At 38.0% G+C, this 17,271-nt stretch overlaps 1 protein-coding gene across 1 annotated transcript in view; it reads right to left on the bottom strand.

Annotated features, from left to right (window-relative positions):
- Chl1 (cell adhesion molecule L1 like) overlaps positions 1-17,271 on the bottom strand; it is a 739,723-nt gene that overhangs the window by 242,590 nt on the left and 479,862 nt on the right. Inside the window, exon 2 of the mRNA XM_070018980.1 lies at positions 14,763-14,876. The gene's annotated coding sequence lies outside the window, so the exon portion shown is untranslated. The remainder of the gene's footprint in view (positions 1-14,762; positions 14,877-17,271) is intronic.

The following is a 17,271-nucleotide window of genomic DNA, read 5'->3' as shown; positions in this document are numbered from 1 at the left end:
CTTTATTGGCCTTCAAGATATGTATCACTAATTCATGTTTACTCACTACTTATTTCCATCTCTACAGACTCATTTGTTGCCACGCATCCATCCTCTATTCTTCCTTTTCTCTGCTCTTAGTTTGAGTCAAAGTGGATGATCTGTCACTTCCTATTTCTACATGCTTTTACCTTCTTTTCTTGTGGGTTGTAGGGTGTGAACTATGGGCCTGGGAGCTGTCCCTCAGCTCTTCATCTCAAGGCAAGCACTTTACCACTTGAGCCACAGTGCCACTTCTGGTTTTCTTGTGGTTTATTGGGGATAAGAGTCTCCCGGACTGGCTTTGAACAATAATCCTCAGATCTCAGCCTCCTGAGTAGCTAGGATTACAGGTGTGAGCCACCAGCTCCCAGCTCCTTTTACCTTCACATTAGAAAAAAATGAGAGCTGTTGCCCAAATGATGAACCTGAATCTTTACCTGGCTTGGGGCAGTGGGGGTTGGGGGGTTGGGGGGATAGGTATGGAATATCAATTGTGGACCCATGCCATAGTGCTGTGTAGTGAAAATTCACATACTGCTACATTTGAACCTTTATACCCTTTGAATCTATTGTCAAAGCCTATCTTAATTCACTCAACACACTTAGTCTGGAGATGAATGTGCAGTCCCCAATCATCCATCAAGTAGTTCAATTACACTTGAACCTATGCCAGCACATTCTGAAAATCTGTTGTTTTTTTTTTTCTTTTGTATCATTCTGCCATATAGTAGAACTAGAATCAACATACAAATGAAAAGTGACAGAGGTGCTGATAATAATGGAAGAACTCTGTTACTGGTCTGCTCTTGAATTTCTTCAAGTAGTGTTTGCTCAGTCTCAAGAGATGTTGAAGAGGAAATAGTAGAGGAATAAAACAGTGGATGAATGATAGAGGCAGATGATTTAATGTCTCTTACCACCTGGGGTTCCATAATCCAGTGCACACTAGAAATGCTCAAATGATATTTATTACACAACATTTGTGTGCTAAGCAGCAATATGGGAGTCCCATGGTCTCATGAAGAAGACATAATGGGGATACTAAGGAACTGAGCTGGCAAAAGAAATGAGCAAGTTTCTACAAAATTCTCATTTGAATGCATGTGTAAGATGATGACAGACAAAGAACTTGATTCGGATCATATAGATGATTCCTTGAAGAAATATAATTCTTGAATAATGAGTTAACTAAAGAAGGGCTTCACTGGAACATGATCACATGCATCTGATGAGTCGTTTTCTCACGGGCATGATGTGCAAGCGACATTATGGAGTCCCACTTCAGCTCTCCTTTGGAGTTGATCTGGTTTGTTGATATTGTTTTTCTGCTCTTTCTTTCCTCTCCTGCTCTCATGGCTGTTTCCTAACAGTGATAAGTGTATTCAAGGGGCTACAGGTCTTTGGGACAGGAGTCCACCTGCAGTTACTGGCTTTCTAATAAACACTCCCACTTCGACCTCTCAAAAAGTTGTTCCTCTGTTTCTCACAACTGGATTCACGTAGAACAGAAGGATAATATTCCTTTGAGGCTGAAGGTTCCTTCTTGGCCCCTGATGAATGGAATCTCAGAGGTTGGATTTCCCTCCAGTATGGACAGCCGCTGGACCTGTACACACCATAGTCTGAGCAAGGAGGCTTATGAATATGGCATGATTTGATTCAGTTACAACAAACTTGTTGCGAAATTTTAAAAAGGCAATGAGTTCGAAAGAAAGAAATATACCAAAATAAACTCAATGCCAAGGAAGGAAACATGGTTACAGGAGTCAAGTCTGTTGGCCACTGTACTAAAAAGAAGCAGGCCTGTCAATTATAATATTTATGGTACCAGTTCAGCTACATTGCTTCAGCTATCTCTTTAGTCTTTGTTTTGGACATCTGCCTTCTTTCATGAGTTGTGATGACTCTTGTCATTCTAATTTGAAGATGAAGTTGATCTGTATGATTGAAACTAAATATTTTACTTATTTTTTTTCCTCTGCTTTTAAGTGAGCTCAGAGCATAGGCTCCTCAGGAAACATGGAAAGCTCTTAGGGAAACAGAAATGGAAAAATCATGACAAGCTTTGCTCAGTAATAGAGGAACAAAAAAGAACATGAAAGTTTTCCTCTGCTTTTATCTGGGCCCTGAAATACTCTCTTTAGGATATAAAATAGGATCTCTGAGGTACCAAAGAGGCCAACAATATTTCTAACTCCTTCAAGTAATGCTTTCATTAAACCTTCTGGGCTTCCTTAGATACATGGAATTCAAAACTAAAAACCTAGCAGGTAAATCCATCATCCATGTTTAAATCTCAGTGAGGCTTGATAGTACAGTCCCTGGAAGCAAAATCTATGTGTTTTTTTGTGTGTGTTTTATTAATTCAGCTTACATCTCATGTGGAAAAAATGGCAGTAAACACAATGAAGTTTTTTTTTTACAGCTATATGAAATTGAAGGACCAAAGAGAATTGCACGTGTTTCTCAATGTTTGAGATCATGTTTGATCATAGCCTGAGGGATTGGATGTGTCTTTAAAAAGAAATTCTCAGAGTCCTCAAGCAGCAAATTCAATCATTTGTTCACCTGCTTACCATGTTGCTATTCTACACTTGCCACGTGTCTGACTCATCTTGATGAGCTAAATAGGCTCTTAAAGTAATGGTCTGCAGGATGCAAACCTATTCCATTCTGGAAAGGAAATAGAAAGCAAATACAACCCACAAACTGAGTATTTCCCAGGTCTCTTTGAGAAATGTCATTAACATGTTACAAAACATTATTTTTGATGGTACTTCAAAATAATAATGTTGAACAATATGATACGAAAGAGAGTCTATTTTGTTCATGGAAAATGTTGCACACTCTTGTATTAGAAGTATTAATTTGATATATTCAGAAATCCTGAACCAACTAGTTTGAATCCACAATCGTAACGATTAAACCAAAGAATTGTTTGGGTCTGCATGTATGGAAGTGTCATAATGAAGTCCCTTGCTATGAAAAATTAATATACAAATATATTAAATATTTTAACATATTAAAAAAAACAGTTTGGGAGGAGTTTGAGGATGCTCAGATCTGTGAGTCCATCACTTCAGAAGCAAAGGCAGGAGAATTTTGAGTTCAAAACCATCCGGAGCTACATAATAAGACTCTCAAAAAAAATCAGAAATTCAGGGACAGCTGGATCCAGAAAAGTATCACTCTTTCTTGCCTTTAACCTCTCATCCTATTGTTAATGTTGTTCTCTCCAACTTCTAAGCTTCTAGCTCTTTCCAAATTCTAAGCTTCTAGGACCTCTTGTCTCAAATAATCACAAGTTAGCAACAGAGCACTAAGGAAAAGCTACATTCACTCCCTATACAGTGACCTCATCATCTCCATACCAATCCCAAGAAAGACACTCATTTCCTACATGACTGAGTTGTTTTCTTAAAGTTAGAACAATCACTCTTCCCAAAGGAAGAGATGTGGAGAATGTAGTATGATTGAGCTGGTTCAAGAAACAATGGGGTTGTCAACGCTGTAAGAAGATATAGAGGAGAAAATTACAGCAATGCATATCTACTATACTCAACATGACACAGTATGCTGGCATAATCTATACAGATAACTTAATTGTGGTACTATTAAAAAAGAACTCCTATACATATATTATAATTATGATGCCAAGGAAGACCATAAATGTAGAAAAGATTCATAACGACTATTTATGTTTAAAAAGTAATTTAATAAGTACTAACATGATAAGATTCTCCTTAGATAATCCTTTGAGATTACAAGATGAAAAATGATATGTGAATTGAGAAATATGCCTAAAAGAAAATATATATTAGTGTATTTAGTCAGTATGTGTTAGTGTGATTTATTTCAAAAAGATCATTCATGGGGCTTGAACTCAGGGCTTCAGCACTCTTCCTGAGCTCTTCTGCTCAAGGCTAGCATTCTACCACTACTTCTGGTTTTCTGCTGGTTAACTGGAGATAAATGACTCACAGATTTTCCTGCCCCGCCGGCTTCAAACTTTGATTCTTATATCTCAGCCTTCTGAGTGGTAAGGCTTACAGATATGAGCCACCAGTACTTGGCTTGTGACATTTTTATTAGCACCTATTAACTATACAAAGGAGTTTAAATTAACAGTGTAACTGGATCAGACTTTCGTTACCCTTCCAACCTTCTCCCTTATCCTCCTTCCCTGAAGTGTGACCATTTTTGAAAATCAAAGCTATATTTGTCTTAGTTTTGCATAATTGTGTACTACTTATAATAAAATGTACTACTTATAAAATAATGAAAACAACAACAACAACAATTGTGATAAATATAAACAAAAAAGTTTAGATTTACTTCTGAGGAAAATGTTCCACATGCATTCTTTGGAAACATGCTCTCATAGATGAGCAAGGAGATTACGCCTACAGCCGAATCAGAGTACTTGCTTCTAGGCTCTGATCTGGGCCTTGAAAAACGCGATACTTAATGCAGTTCCACACATCTTTCACAAATCAATTATTGGATGAGATAAAGGGAGGATTAGAATCATGTCTCAAAATTGGCTTTATCAAGCAAAGTAAGTTCTACCTACCATGAAGATTTTTTTTTTTTGGTTGTTTATGGGGCCTGAACTCTGGGCCTGGGCGCTGTCCCTCAGCTGTTCAGTTCAAGGCTAGCGCTCTACCACTTGAGCCACAGCGCCACTTCGGCTTTTTTCTTTTTGCTTATGTGGTGCTGAGGAATCGAACCCAGGGCCTCATGCATGCAAGGCAAGCGCATGGACTGCAAGACATTTTTCTAAGAATGTCTCTACCACCCAAACAAAGATGTCAATTTTTTGTCATTTTTATAGCCCCAATCTCAGGAAAATACAGTGTGTATCGTAAAAAACAGATGGAGAAAATAAAACAAGAAAATATCCAGGGTAGGGCCATCCTTGGTTAAAGTTTAATATTTTGTCTGGAGGTCTGAAATTCTATTTTCAGAGAAACTAGTTGTCAGAGCAGTTGGCATACAGCTGCTTATTGCTCTCTTGATCATAATTTATGAATTTAAGCCTTTCCTGTTGTAAGATGATGCTTAGAAGCCCATATGCCAATGGAGGTTTATTGTCTACACTTTGCATGCAAAATAAATGAGCTCTTAGGTAGGTAGACTCAGACTACTGGACATCATCCATCTGTGTCATTTAAGCAGCCTTTCTTCCTGGGTTAGTAATTCCCTTCCTCTTCCACTCTTCCTTGTAGGACTCCAATTCAAGTCCTTGTAGCAACTAAGCTTTATTTCTTTTAAGATTCTGTGTCTCTTCGAATGCTATTAATAATGATGATAGCTTCACAGGAAACCGCATGATAGTGTTGATTTATATTGACCTTTGCAGTTGAATGAAACACCTAAGTGTTAAACTGGAATGTTGTTTTGCATTTCAAAGATATACTACTGCCTTTTTCAAAAAAAGATGTCTGATTTTCACAACAGTATAAAATCATCCAAATGACCCAGAAAATTTAGGGCATACTCAATGAGCAAAGCATTGATTAAAAATGTGCAGAAAGAAGAGTCATCCCATTATCTCTTTTGAACAGACCCCTTTTAAATTTTGTCATTGTTATAATGCTGAATTATATAGATGTTTAATTAATGCAATACAGTTTTATAATAATCAAGCAATCCAGGTAAACATATAGGCCTTTCTTTTGGTTTTGGTTCCAATTGATCCAAGGCCAGAACTAGAACTCAGTACTTGTGGCTACTTTCACTTATTTGATAGTGCTCTACCAAGTAAGCCACTCCTCTAATCCCTGTATACCATTCTTTTTTTTTTTTTTTTTTTTTTTTGGTCTGTTGTGGGGCTTTAACTCTATGCCTGGGCACTGTCCCTCAGCTCTTCAGCTCAAGGCGCGTGCTCTACCACTTGAGCCACAGCGCCACTTTTGGTTTTCTAGTGGTTTATTGGAGTTAAGAGTCTCACAGACTTTCCTGCCCAGGCTGGCTTTGAACCATGATTCTCAGATCTCAGCCTCCTAAGTAGCTAGGATTACAGGCATGAGCGAGCCACCGGTGCCCGGCTATATACCATTCTTGAATCTCTATCCTAACAGAAATCAGCTCCTACTAATATATGTACATAAGGATGTACACTGAGAATTGAACTCTGGACTCCATGATTCCTAAGCAAGCATACTACTACTTAAATCATATCCTAAGTCCTTATTCTTTGAGTTTACTTTTAAGATAGGGTCTTGCTCTTTTGCCCAAGTCAGTCTTGGACTTCATTTCCTCTACTTCTGCCTCCCACTCCAGGTAGTTGGGAGCACAGGCATGCACTCTAACTTGGCTTGCTGGTACATCTTTAATGTCCTTATATATGGGAACATATAAATGCATCTGTTCATTTGCATTAGACATATTTTTTCTATATTGGTACATATAAATGCATCTGTTCATTTGCACTAGGCATATTTAATGCATGTTCTGTAAGAGTCACTTAACTTGAGTCTGTTTATTTTCCATTACTGTAAACAATACTGTAGTGAGCAACTTGAATCTACTTCACGGCACAATTTTCCTTCATACTCAAGTAATCACTCTGCCACCCTAATTTCATATTTCTAACTGTAAGACATATGGAAGCCAGTTTTTCTTGAAAAGATAACACCAGTTCCCATTCAATCCCCAGTACCTCCTCCCTTTGCTAATGTGGGATTTGGTGTGTATATTTAAAGCAGCTAATGACTGTGATACTTTTTCAGGCATCCTTATCCTATCACTAATTTTTACCACCAGTCTTTTAATTTTCCCCCATTTTGTGGGGAAAAACTTGACCTCATAATTTTGGTTTACATTTCTTCCGCTGGGCAGTGAGCTTAAGTACTTTCACCCATGTGAACCGGCTCCAAACAGGAAGCGGGTGGGTTAATGTCTGCGCACTTTGATTTCTGCCTCTCTTTTGGTTCCTACCTTGTTCTCGAAGCTGTGTCATCCATAGGAGAGGTGCTCAGTCATGATTTCTCCCTTCCGGGCAACTTCCAGAAAGTTCCCAACTTCACAGTTTCTTTTCAAGGATTTGACTTCCACCAGAATAGGGGTCTGTCTCTGGTGCCCGCATGCTTACTCCTAGTCAGCAGTATTCCTATGCACGGAGTTGCAACCCTTCTTCCATCTTTTGATTGGTTTCACTACTTCTCATATCAGACATTAGGAGAGAAACCTATGGCTTCAAGTCTCAAAAACCATCGAGTGGGAAGAAATCATCTCCTCCCTGTCGTTCGCCTTCTCACAAGAACAGTCTGCCATAACACACTGGGAGGGCCACGTCTCCCTATGAAGGACCGTGGAAGACAAAAATCATGTTGGCTCCCTCACCATACCCAAAGCTCTCCACAGCCTAATCTGCTGTACCATGAACAAGCCAAATTCAATGTCACTGGGACTCTGGCAGAGGTGAGAAATTAAGGATCCTGAAATGGGAGGTCCCTTGTGGGTCCCTGGCAATCAGAGTGAAGAGAGGGTATGAGGGTCACAGTCATAGAAAGAGATGTGATGACAGAGGCCCCAAGGAAGGGGCTGGTAGGCCAAGGATTGGCAGAGCTGGCCTCTAAAATCTCAAAAGGTGAGGAGGTGGGAAGGAAGGGATGGTGGGGGAAAAACAAAGGAGGTGGCAACAATGCTTGATAAGAAATGTACTCATTACCTTGCTCATGTGATCGTAACCCCTCTGTACAGTATTTTCACAATAAAAAAAATTAAAAATTAAAATTAAAAAGAAATCTCGAAAGGCAGGAAAAGAGATTGTCCCACCAGGAATTTCAGAAGCAGTTCCTCTAGTGTTCTCCACAAGACACCCACATAAACCCAGAGAAGTCATGCCAGAAGAGAAAAACAAATGAAGTACATTGCGGACGGATTTATAATCATGATAATCACACAACTCACATTTTTGTCTTGTTTTTCTGGCTTCAGAACATGAGACCTGACCCGGACTTCTCTCATGATGACTTCCACTCAGACACACACCCTTCTTCTTTTAGCAGTGGAGTCCCTGGAGGATTTCTGCACTCTTCAGTGGTCATGCTCAGACATGTCTGAGCCTGGGTAACAGACAGTTTTGATGCCCTTTGCTTCTCTCGGTAATATTTTACCTTTGTATTGTTCTCTCCATTTCACAAAGCAATCCACATGGGTTGGGTTGCCATAGCTGATTCTCCACAGGACTCTCATAGGAAGGCAAAGGCAGACAGGAAAGCTGGTCCTATCTCTATTTTATAACACAAAACAACAACAACAAAAAACCCGCCCTTATCTAAGTTTACATAGCTAATCAGGAAGTCACATTAGGCTCTTTTTAATCTATTTTATTCTATCTATTCTATCTTCTTTAAAAGACACTAATTTATTTCCAAATCACATATTAGCAGGACAGCAAACAACTAGATGGCAACACAAGGAGAGTTTGTTGTTTATTATTCAAGGAAGCAGGACATTCTGCTTACTGAACAGCAGGACTTCAATCCTTGCTCTTTTCAATGTAATGAGGATTTTCTAAAGAGCCCTAAATGCTGTAGGGTTTCTGATAGAGAAGTATGTTGTCAGTATATATAGCTCAGTGTCAAGTCTGGGCCATGACAGGTTAAGGAAACAAACTGAAAACACTGATTCATTGTTTCTCCCAAAAATCAGGAGCCAAGAATTTTCAAGTAGATCCCAATATAGTAAGACAAGCAAAATGATATACTGAGATGTCCCCAGCAGAACAGGGCCACCAGACTAGGTGAAATTGACAATATTTTCATTTTCATTCATTAGCCATAACTGACTGTGGGGTAACAGGAAAACCCTGAAATGAATCCAAAGTTATCAAGTCAGTGGCTTGCTTCACTCTCACCTGTCACGTAGCTACTCATTTCAAAGCACTTGCAGAGCTGGTAATGATAGATTTCAACTAGTTTTGAATTACAATATGTATCAGAAATTATATTTTTTCAATAGAGTGAAACTGTATTCCATCAATAGTTTAAAGGTTTTAGACTGAGAGCGGGCAATGGAATGTAAATCCTATTTGAGTTGCATTACCAACTCAACTGGACTCCGTAACTCAAGTTACGAAAAAGTGCATGGCCTGACATAAAGGAGTTCTTCAATGAGTAAAATTGGACACCATGCTGAAAATCATTGGTGGTGTCTGGAGATGATTTAGATTGCTGGACTGGGTGCTTCTATTGGGTAAAGAATGGCGTAGATTTTGAGTCCGACATTGCACAGGACAGTTCCCAAATGGAAGAATTTTCTAGCTCCCAAATAACATAGCTGTGGAGAGATCCTGAACTAATTAGAATTGAATATCACTGCACACTGCAAAATGCTAATCTCACAGTGCTATACCTCATCAATGTTTAATGACCCTAAGGTCTCTCTTTTTCTTGTTTTCTTTTATTTCTACTTGCAGCATGGTGCCAATCGTGCCATATAATTTGATATTCCCATTACCATCCCTGATGTGTACTACTTGGTCATATAATTATGCCTAAAAATAGAGGTACCAGAAATGAACAGATCTATTGGTGCTTATTTTATTTTCCCTCCTAATAGTAAAAAGAGATAGTTACATCTCCCTCTGCACCTGCTGTTTTCATAACCTTGAATGTATTTTCTTTTGAAATGTGAATTTGTGGTCAAAAACTACTCAGGTTTCAACACTTCTCATTCAGAGAATTTAACACTGTAAGGTATTACAATGGCTGTGATCTTAATGATACCCTATGCTATTGGCAGAAAACTGAGAATCATGAGTATAAAATGTCATTAAAATCAAATAGCTCACACTTTTCAGAACATCTCTCCATTTTAAATTGGCAGCTGAAAACCTGCTGTGGTTGTGGAATGAAGTAAATTCCTCCAACATGAAACAAATTTCAAACAAGCTCTGCTTTACATGGTATGAATACCAATACAATGGAAGTAGCTCATCACTGTTAAAAGGAAGGAGCCTATGGTAAAAAGAGAAGTAAATATTTGAAACATATCCAAGATGTTTAAAGAAGAAATACATGTTTGGAAAGAAGCCGTGTTCAACTGGTTGAGTCATAGATGTTGCCCTGTGAATCAGGATGGATAGTCCAAATGTTTCAGCAATTTCTAGGAAACCTTAAGTTCTAGAATTAAAGTATTACAATGTCAAACTCAGCAAGCTGTGTGCCAGTCAACATGGCTTTGTTTTGTTAGGAACAACAAACAATGTAGTAAGGTTCCACTTTGGAAAGCAGTACGGAAGTTCCTCAAAAGACTCCACATAGAGCTCCCCTATGACCCAGCAATCCCACTTTTGGGCATTTACCCAAATGATCACAAACAAGACCACACTAAAGCTACCAGCACAACTATGTTTATTGCAGCATTATTTACCATAGCTAAGATATGGAACCAACCCAGATGCCCCTCAGTAGATGAATGGGTCACGAAAATAGGGTATATATACACATTGGAATTCTATGCCTCCATCAGAAAGAATGGCACTGCCCCATTTGTTAGGAAATGGAAAGACTTGGAAAACATTCTATTAAGTGAAGTAAGCCAGGCCCAAAGAAACATAGGTCCCATGGTTTCCCTTATTTGCAATAACTAGTATATGTCTGAGTCAAGCAGAAAAGGTCAAATAAGTTGATGTTAGGGGAATGAACCCCAAGATAAGTATTCAAATGTTTTTTTCTTTCATGCAATTGTTTATAACATATTTATAAGATGATTTCTATGTTGCTTTGTATGTCCCTCCCCCACGGGTATAACCCCTGCTTTCACTGTACTCGATGTTGGTTTAATTTGTGGCGGGTAAGGGCAAAAACAAATTGTTTAACTAGGGATACAGGTGGACCCATTGCAACAATGAGATGTACAAGTCTTTATGTTGAAAACCGAACTTTACAACTTTGGTGGGGGGGGGGGAAGATCAGGTGGGGAGAGGTGGGGGAAGTATGGGAAGGGATGGGAAGGGGAAACAAAGAGGAGGCAGCAATACTTGATAAGAAATGTACTCATTACCTTGCCCATGTAATTGTAACCCCTCTTATGGTAATCTCACAATTAAAAAAAAAAGGAATGACTCTAGTCAGGCTATTTAAAATAACCCATGTATTCAGTTGTCAGTTATAACGGAATCAAAATTTGATTTAAATCTTTTCTTTTTCTCCTTAAGCAAATTGGTAAGATTTGAAAGGCTGAAAACTAAAACTAAGGGATATAGTAAAGGAAAAGATCAGGAGAAAAATCACCTGCAGATAGAAGGTAAAGAGCTTTAAAATGAGAGTGAGGAATAAAGCCCTTCTAGGCATCTACTCTGCTAAGACAAAGAAACTTAAACTGAGAAAGAAGCCACAGTCTGAACCCAGCATTCAACTAAATGATAATGATTTCATCATGTCCATTTAAAAAAATAAACCTTTTAAAAATTGGTAATACCTTAAATCATTGAGCTATCATTAGTGTTAATTTATATGCTGTTAAATGAATTGAAAGAGCTTTTCTTCACATTAACATAGCCAACAAAGGTAATGTCCCATGGTGCCCAGGCCCTGTCTAAGGAGAGATTTCACAGGGGAAAGGACATGGATGCTTTTCTTATATGCTGCTGCATAGCAAATGGGCCCTGGATTAGCCGATTAAACAAAATAACACATTCATTATCTCACAGATTAGATATATCAGACCTCAGAAGCAGCCTGGTTGACTGACTCTAACTCAAGATTACAAAACATAGTGATCAAATGGCCAATCAAGGTCGCAGACCCTCAAGACTTAACAAGGGATGAAGGACCAAATTGCAATGTGGGTTACTCACATGGTGCTGGACATTGGCAAGAATCTCAGTCCCTCCCCATGGTGTGGGGAGGGTTGTCCCTGAACTGCTAAAGGGCCCTCATTACAAGGTTGCTGGCTTTATCCAGAGTAAGCAAGCCAAAAAACAATGGCAGCTGCCTACCATTGTTTTCCTTAGGCACTTGCTTTGGATGTTGTATTTGGAAATTTCCATAATTTCCTTCTGGGTATATCTTACAGGACTACACAAGGGCGTGAAGAGTGGAGGAACGGATCACTGGATCATTTTGGAGGTTGGCTTCCATAGCAGCTAAGTGCTAACCATTGTGTACCCTGTGGAATTGTTGAACCCTAAAGACAAAGTCACCTCCTTCTTATGGTGCTTATATTCTAGTAGGCAAAAAAAAAGAACAATGATTAATTGTCCCATGTGAACATTTGTAGTGATCAAGAAACAGTAGACACTAGAGACTACCTGGGTATGAAACATACATATGTATGTATGTATATATATATATGATGTTTAAGCAAGTTCTCTCTGAGGTACTTTCTAAAACTAAAACTCAAAAGACAAATAGGGTGGAATCCTTTGAGCTCTGTGAAGAAGTACTGAAAGCAAATAGAAAGCTATTGCCTTGATGGACAAATGTGTGGCTGGTTTGAGGTACGGAACAGACACCACTGTGTTTGGAGGCCTGGGTGAAAGGAAACATCTGGAATGAAATGAAGACACATAAGAAGGCCCAAGCAAACTCATTTACAGCCTCCCTACACAGAGTATGCAATTTTAACTTCATAAAAATGGAGGGCAAAGAAACAGTGAGAAATCCTTTGTTTCCAGAGGTGAGAAAGTATTCATCAAGGTTAGTAGATACTTGGGTGTCCACATTCTAGTGTATAATGAGTGCATGCTTATGACTTTCGGAATCAAGAATTTCTTTGAGTACCATGGACAGAGGCTCCAGTGACAGTCCTAAATACTATACCTAAATCTCAAGGACAATGTACCAGCCACCAGAGCTGCCCTGTGAGACTACTTTTGTTAAAAAAGCAAAGAAGAAATTGTCTTTTTGCTTCTCTGACTTGCCAAGCAAGTTGAGTTTTAAAGATATACTGTCAACTGTCATAGTTCTTTAACTCTTTATGCTTGTCTCTAATTTTTCATTAGTCACACTGAAATCCCTCTCCCATCACCCTCCACTCCCTTTAAAAGGCAAAATTAAATGCATACACATCGTCTATATTTTTAGCAATGCATATAGTATGATACATAATCAATGCTTAAGAAATATTTGTTAAATGAATACATGAGTGGCTGAATAAATGCATGCAAAAGCAAAGCAGCTTTTCCGAAGGAGAATGCAACATCATTATGCAGAAATGTAGACCACAATGATATGAAAGTCACATTCATTATGCAAAATATGAGAAACATTTAAATTCTGGATGCCTACACTGCCTGTGCAGTCTCCAGGGAACTAGTCATGGATTTGCATCCAAGAATATTGCTACATATAAGATAGAGATATAAAACTGACTTCTATCATAAGTAGCCAAGAGGTGGTTTGACCTTGAAAACCTAGGCCCTTTAAATCTTACGATTTCACAAAAAGAATTCTTGTCCATGATGCAAACATTGCAAGTATTTTCTTACATCCAGAAATAGATTGTGCAGTTCTTCAGTGCATTTTTACGGTTTGATGCTACATTTGTGTTTTGCCAGTGGAGTTTGTAATTACTAACCCTCTCCTACACTTCCCATCCTTTGCAGTGTCCTTTCTGAGTTTACCTCTTCGCCCAAATGACAATTTCTTCCTGACATTTCCTTCTATCTACTTCAAAATGTGCATTTCTACATAGACTAAGAATTACTAAGTGTGTCTTCAGAGAAAAAGTATCACAGAAACCACAGATGCATAAGATTAACAAGCACAGTGCACTTTCATATCAAATATATTAGTATCATTTATTTTAGATTTTTAACTATCTAAGCCATAAAGGTCATTGAAGGATAGCTATGGAGACAATTAAGGTCATCAGAATTTACGAGGGATTATTAGCTTTCTTTAAAATGGCAGCAGACCTAATATTGAGTCAGGGCTGCAGAATGGCAAGACCCATTTTTAATTATTAAAAGTAATTTCACATATGGTTTAGCAGTCATAATTGGAATTTTGAGTTATGCTTTCCTTGGTAACAACCCATTTCCTTTGTTTGGATAAACCTCAGGCATGGAAAGATGAAATACGATGTCCTTTAATATATGATACTTCAAGAAATTACATTTCACCAGCAGGCATTCAGTATTTCTGCAACTGAAATGGAATTTCAGTAAAGCACAATAGAGATTAGGCCCCATCATTAATCCATCTCTCCTCCACTCTCTCCAGTTTCTGGGATTTGGGTAAACAAGAACTATTAGACATAGTACCTTAAAAACAAAAGTGACAAAGATACTATGTGATTTTTTGTTCCTTTTGTGTGTTCTTCCCCCATGGTATAACGCCTGTTTTTACTGTATTTGATTCCAGTGCACTGCATCATATATATACATATATGTGTGTGTGTGTGTGTGTGTGTGTGTGTGTGTGTGTGTGTGTGTGTGTGTGTGTATATATATTTCTAATTTGGGGAGGGGAAGAGAAATAACAAAATGCTGAAACAAGGATGCAGGTTGACCCATTGTAACAATGAGATGTACAAGACACTATGTTAAAAATGAACGTTACAACTTTGGGGGGCTTGGGGGAAGGGAAGAGTTGGGGAGGTGGGTAGGAAGGAATAGTAGGGGTAAAACAAAGGAGGTGGTAACAATACTGATAGGAAATGTACACCTTACCTTACTCATGTAACTGTAACCTCTTGGTACAGTATCTTCACAATAAAAAAATTAAAAAAGAACCTTTGGACAGAATAAAAAGTATCTGCATGTTCTGTAGAGAAGTACTCACAGAAGCCAGGTGAGGGATTGGCAGTAAGTAGCTCTCATCCTCACATTCTGTGTGGGTCTTAGGAAAAGGTGATGTTCTTGGACAAACAGGAGAAGCAGGTGTTGCAGCTCCTACCTGTGTTTAGGGAAAGTAAACACATCAGCCTAAATCACAAAATATCTCTGCAAGAACCATTACCATGATCACTGTAATAAACCATTGCATGTGTCTGGAATGAACTTCTTTCTTTTCTTTCTGTGATTGGTAAAATTCTATTAATCCTAGGCCCATTGCACATCTATATATTGATCATGCAAAGGATCTGTGGATGTAAGAGAGACTCGATTTCCCTCTCCTCTAGGTCAGTATGGACATTTACTTCATACTGATGATTCCCATTTGCTCACTCGTGAATTCAGTAAATACTTACTGAGTTCTGGCTGTGCAATAGAAACTGACTTAAGTATGTCTATGCTGGTAGTAGTGTTGGCCCACTAAGTAGATAAGAAAACTGAGACAGAAAGACATCACCAGAGATACACAGCTTTTAAGATGCTGAGTGGACATTTAAAATCATATTTAATCTTAAAATCTTAACTTTTAACTAATAAGTTCCATAGCTTAACATGATAACACATTGTATGATTTTAAGTTATGGTGACTTTATTATATTTTACATTTTATTATATGTTACTACAACATATATATGGATATACACATGCTAATAGGGAAACGAGAATGTATGACACAATACCATAATAGAAGCTGTGGTATTTTGTGTCTGGCTCATATTGCTTACAGTAATCAATGTCTTCCCAACTCTACATTCAGTGATGATGATAACTAGGTATCAGACAAAGTACTATACATTTGAGCTATGGTAATCATAAATGATAGAATTCCAGCTGTTTTTCCTGAAGAACTAGTTGTTAAACACTCACTGGCCCTACTGATTACATTATTTCATATTTCCTAATACCAATCATGTGCTCCTTAGAGTGAAGAAAGTGCATTTCCATAATATTTTTAAGAAGTTGTCTAGAATACATGCCTAGCACATAGTGGGTACTCGGTAAATTATTCTTGCAGGACTGGATGAATATTTTACAGCATCTTTTCACGGCTTTTACAATATTTACTTCCATTAGGCTAACAGTCTTGATGTTTGTAGTATCACTAGAGTAGGTTGCCAAGGGATAAGATGCATAAAGTCTGAAGTGCAATTCTTTGCTTCTCAGCTGAATTGCTTCACGGGGAAGAAACACACTGCATATCAAATACCTAACGCTTATTTTTACCTGCAAGGCCTGGGAGGATACTACTGCACATGGGACACAAGAAACCAGCTCAAAACAAAGTGGATCACAAAGACAAAAGGAGCACACAAATACTCAAGCTCGTTGTGTACGCTTGCCTTCGTTTTACTTGTATTTTCTTCCTTTCCTTTTTCTCATCTCCTTCTGTCTCTCTCTTAACCTAGCTTTGAAATGATCATGTATTCAACTCCTAGGTTGTCATTATAAAAGAGGTTCCTTGTTCAAATCATGCAAATGTAATCTCAATCAATTATCATAGTGGATGATGATTTAATCCAGAATTTTTTTTTCTGTAGGGACATATTCCAAAAACCATTTTTATTCCAGGTTAACACAGGTTTGGAATTTCAAACACAGTTCAGACATCTCAGTCTGTACTGAACATATAGGTCATTTTCAACTTCAGTTTTCTCTTCTGTAAAATAGTTATCATGCATTTCCCTTGCAGGGATAAAATAATGCACAAAAAGCACTTTCCACAATAGCTCCTCTATAAAAAGCACTCAGTATATAACACTTATATATATATATATATATATATATATATATATATATGGACAACAATTCATATAATATGAATAAGCATTCTATATGTGGTAGCATTCTGCTATCATGTAAATGCATGTGGGGAAAAAAACAAGAGCAACGTATTTAAATATTCAATCACTTTCTTTCAAAGCTGTCCACAAGCATTCTTGCAGTGGCAGGAAATGTTAAAATTTACAGCAAGTTGCACATGAGGATATATTTTGCTTTGTAAAGATTTTGGAAATAAATTACATTACAATGATCTTTTTTTATAATCTCATGTGGGGACCAAATGCTTGTAACATGACGAAGGAACTAGGTTTACAATTTTATATAAATCCGTTTTATTGAAATTTCATGCACATGTGGGGTTTGGGCCCCCACATTAAAGTATAGTTAAATGATTAGCTAAAGGCAACTAGATTATATTCTACACTCAAAATACAATTTTCAGGAAGTATAGCTTATTTGAGGAAGGACAAAATAAATATATTCCTCCCTGTAAAGAATCTCTTCTGGGTGCTTTATTTATCTCCTCCACAATACTGGAATCTCATGCGTTAGAGAGAAGTCATTGTGTACTGTGATTACAGCCATCCTATAAAGAGCCCAGGGCCTGTCTGGATGTATTTAAGCACTAAGAGCTTCTGACAGCCATTGAGGTCATTAGCAGGGGCAGAGTGGGA

The sequence above is a fragment of the Dipodomys merriami genome, unplaced genomic scaffold, assembly GCF_024711535.1.
Source record: "Dipodomys merriami isolate MVZ:Mamm:240054 unplaced genomic scaffold, mDipMer1.0.p SCAF_13, whole genome shotgun sequence".
Lineage (NCBI taxonomy): Eukaryota > Metazoa > Chordata > Mammalia > Rodentia > Heteromyidae > Dipodomys > Dipodomys merriami.
This window is presented reverse-complemented; position numbering and strand designations above follow the sequence as displayed.